A 4,492-nucleotide genomic window follows, 5' to 3' on the forward strand; every position below is an offset into this window, starting at 1 on the left:
AAGAAGAGAAGGACTTGCACATGGTGGCTGCTGCCACTTACCTGGAGGGGCAGGAAAGCCATTCCCATCCCCATCACCACCCCGTGTCAGCCGTACAGCTTCGAGTATGGATCCGCAGCAGCAGTCACAGCTGACACAGCCCTCCAGGTAAGCCACAGAGGCTGCCTGTGCCAGTGGTGACTGCCGGTGCCTACAAAACCTCCCGCTGCTGCTGCAGAGCTGTGCTCAGAGCTGTGCCGCTGGCAGCAGCGGCACAGCGTGGTGGTGGGGATGGCTGCATGCTGCCTGGCCACCATCACACTGCGGCTGCCACCTGGTGGCCAGCCACACAGCTCTGGGCACAGCTCTGGAGCGGCAGCGAGAGGTTTCTGCAGGCAGCGTCCGTCACTGCCCTCCAGGTAAGCGGCAGCAGCCACTGTGTGCGAGCCCCCCACAACCATCTTTCCCAGCCCTGCTCCACTTACCTGCCCCACTTACCTCGATGCTCCAGGGGCAAAGGGCAAGTTGGAGCCTGAGCCCAGCCTTGGCTGTCTCAGAGGCTCAGGCCCTGCCCTTCCCCCTTCTCCCTCCTCCTCTTGGTAGGGCTGAGGGTTTCCCACCCTTTCTGCAATGAGCTCTCGCAGACTGCAGCTGTGCCAGCCTCCAAGAGCTCTTTGCAAAAGCGGAGAATCCGTGGATTTCTCTGCTAAAAAGGGAAATCTGCGTTTTCTCCGATAAAAATATGGAATCCATGGTTTTCTCCATTTTTCCGTGGGAAACAGAAAACCCAGATCCCTGCTGATCTTGAAGTAAGATTCCCTTCCAGATGCCAAATGTGGCAACCAGTCTGATCTTCAGTGGAAGAGCAAGACTCTTTAGAGAGGAACCTCTGGGTTTTAAGTCCCATCAGAAGCATCAGCACACACCAGTCAAAATCCACAATCTTGGCTGCACAGTACACCCACTGCTTCTAAACCAGGCAAAAAAAAAACAACCCCCCTCGTCCCCCCCAACCATGATACCCATAGAGATAGCAGAGGGAACACTTCCTTCTCAGTCCCACATGGAAACTAGCAGAGCCCAGAAGCAAGGGCAGGATGGCAGGATAGGTGGGAGGCAAATGAGACACCCAATACTCTGTACTGCAACCCAGGGACTGCAAACAGCCAATGCATCAGACACAGTAACTGGAGAACCAGAATTCCCCTATCTATCATCCTACCCCTCTTTGTCCAGCTCCAAAATGTTTGTGGAGCTCTGCTTCATCCTCCTGCTGCTGAGCAGAATTTTCTCTAATTTCTATCTGCTCTGGGCTGCCGAGCTCTGATCTGAATGATGCACAGGGGAGTCTCTTCACAATGCACTCCAGGCACTTTTAGTCCCAGATCACCTTTGACCAATGCTTATCTATCCTCTTCTTTAAAAGTCTCCCATGAAGGAGATTTCACAGCTTCCTTAGGTAGGCAATTTATTCCACTGCCCCACTGTTCTAACAGGAAAAAAAACTTTTTTTCCCTCACAGCCAACCAAAACTCAAAATTGCAGCAATTCAAGTTATTGCAATGAAGTAAGAAAAGTATTCTCCCTCTTTATAACAGCACTCAAGATATTTGAAGACTATGTCTCCCACCTTAATCACCTTTGCTGCAAGTTAAAGATGCTTAGTTCTCTCAACCTTTCCTTGTATACCTTGTCTTCCAAACCATTTATCATTTTATTGCCCACCACCCTTCCTTCTACATATCCTTTTTAAAAATGTGGAGCCCAAAACTGTACATTCTAGGTGAGGCCTAACCAGTGCCAGACAGAGTAGCACTATCATCCTTCTTACACCCTATATTTCTGTTGCTGCAACACAAAGCCAAATTGCATTTTTTTGTAGTGCATGACATCCTGACTCTCACCAAGTCTGTAACCCAACAGGGCCAAAAAAACCTACTCTTTCCAGGGCTACCATCAAGACAGTTATCACCCATTCTGTATTTGTGCTTTTGATTATTCTTCCCTACATGTAGCATCTTGCATTTGTCAGTATTGAACTCCATCCTTTTGTTGTTCCTACTTTTGCCACAAATGTTTGTTTCTACGTCCATTAAATTTCATTCCAGTATGAAGAACGTCTACTGCCTAATTACTGGTTTACAGGCACAAAAGGCTGCCAATATTAAGATTTGTTCACAGACCTATATCAATTTATGAAGTACATTAAGAACTAAAATGGAATTTAAAAATTGTTTTGAGAGGTCAATGAGCATAGTGGACATTACTAAGTCCCCATCACCGACTTGGATAAAAGGGAATTAAAGGCAACTGGAGTCATACTATCCTACATCCCCACAGGTGAGGGCATGAAAGTCTAAGCAGTTGGCTCAAAAGTTGCTTGCATGAGACACATGCAGGGAGACACACACACAGAGAAAATTAAAGATACCACAGAAATAGAATTCTGTAGAATTCTGTCCCCATAACTATCACCATGCCAAGGAAGATTCTTATATCACCAGTGATAGACAAGCCTCCAAAGTTCAGCCTGTTTTTCATAACTAGCACAGGAAGCAGTTTTATAGCATCCAATATTTATTCATTAGTATTTTGTCTTACAGGTAACTACAAGCCTCAACTAGAAATTATAGTCAAATTATGCTATGGGCTGTTTGCAACCCCTGTTGAGGTGACCAAAAAAGTTGATGACATACTCTAACAATTATAAGTTATTTCCCCCTGAATTATATGTGAACTTTGTTCACTTGGCTTAGTCATCATCCAATTAAAAATTCCTTATCTACCTAGCTTTAAGTTACAAGACTCAACATTAGTTGGCTACCACAGTCTTAGGACAATAGACCTGGTGGGGAGAACTAGTCAACACCATTAACTGAAAAGAAATAAAAGTATAGTAATTAAACATTTTTCAAAGTTTAAGTAAATGTTATGTACAAATTAAGATAAGTTTAAAGAAACCTAATTACCACAAGTATTTTTCTTTGTACTTTGGGCAGGTATTCAAAACTTTACTTATGGAGAAAAAAAAAAAAAAATCACATCATGCTCAAGCTTACTGCAAGGACAAAATAATTTTTCTGAAGCTTTGCTCACAATACCAACCAATTTAAATAAAAGTAAATGGTTTAAGAAATTTGGCACTTATGGCAATAACCTTTGACGAGATTAATTTTGACAGAACAAGCCATCAACTTTCCATATAAAAGGTTAATTAATTAAAAAGCCCCATGCATAAGGCATATCTTAACAAATTTAAATTAAACTATTAGCAACTGTACATAATTACTAAGTTTTACAAGCCATAAACAGGGTCTTTTGTCACTAATTCACCTAAACCTTCAACAGAGCAATTGTGACAAAAGGTAACTATTTTTCCTTTATAGCCAATTGTATGCAATAATTCTGTTGGTTTTAACGTTTCTAAAAAAAACCCAAAATGACACACACAAGATCGTTTAGCTCTGACTTTTAAAAGGTTTCACTACTGGCTACTGGCTTGGACTACCGAGTTGATTCCAATGCAGACTACCACAGGAGCATTGGAAGGGCTTGAATAACCAGGGCAGCGAGACCCAGAAATAAGCACCCCCCATTCTTCTCTACAGGATACTAAAAAGGTAGTTAGGGTACTCAAACAGCCTCAGCTTTCCAACGTAGCCTGTGATAAACAGAGGAATAAGACAGCACAAACATGTCTACAAATGAATTCTATGCAAATGTTATGCCACAGACCTCTAAATACCTCAAGCGTCACTGTATCATTGACAGAGTTAAGGACATTTGGGTACCTTAGTTGGGCTCTTGCCTAGCAAAAGTTTCTTTGATTTCTTTTGAGCAACACTGCGCTGTAGACAGAACCTGACTTGCATTCACACAACCTGGAGGCTAGTCTCAGCTCAGCTGCTGGCTAACCACTTTGCCTTGGCCTCCCCTTCTGCGACACAGGGAGAAACGCACACAGAGGACCTGGAGAAGAGCTTCCCTATCCTGACATACACACACAGCAGGTAAGGCGAAAGAGACGTGCCATGATGTGGAGCCACAGTGCTTAATGTCTGAGTTTAGAGGGTTTTTTGCATCGGGACGAGGGCAGCAGCCACTTCACAGCTGTGCCCCGGACCAGAGGGGCAGGATCCAGTCCCCACCTGAGCTTGTTTCTCCGGGCACCCCGCGTCTGTACCCGGCCCCTCAAAGCCGGACCGCGGCTCTCCGCGCTTCTCCCTCAGCCCCCGCCGGCTCGGGCGGGAACGCCCTTCCAGCGGGGTGGCGCGGCGCTGGCGGCTGGGGGTGCTGCCGCCCCGGCCGGGAAGGAAGCGCGGATCTCCCGCTGCAGCAACGGGGGAACCCGGCCCACAGGCGCAGCAGATCCAACGGCAGCGGCGCGGAGTGGCGGGGCGGGACGAGGCCGCACTCACCTTCTCGCAGAGGCTGCGGACCTGGCTCTCGCTCAACTGCTTGCACTCATTGAGCTGCTCGATCCACTGGTCCAGCTCCTTGGCGAAGCCCTTCT

General features: G+C 46.3%; 1 protein-coding gene across 1 annotated transcript in view; it reads right to left on the reverse strand.

Moving 5' to 3' along the window:
* The window catches only part of PPP2CB (protein phosphatase 2 catalytic subunit beta), a 62,902-nt gene that overhangs the window by 49,075 nt on the left and 9,335 nt on the right, over positions 1–4,492 (reverse strand). Inside the window, exon 2 of the mRNA XM_014524871.2 lies at positions 4,398–4,487. The gene's annotated coding sequence lies outside the window, so the exon portion shown is untranslated. The remainder of the gene's footprint in view (positions 1–4,397; positions 4,488–4,492) is intronic.

This window comes from Alligator sinensis, unplaced genomic scaffold, assembly GCF_000455745.1.
Source record: "Alligator sinensis unplaced genomic scaffold, ASM45574v1 scaffold1546_1, whole genome shotgun sequence".
NCBI lineage: Eukaryota > Metazoa > Chordata > Crocodylia > Alligatoridae > Alligator > Alligator sinensis.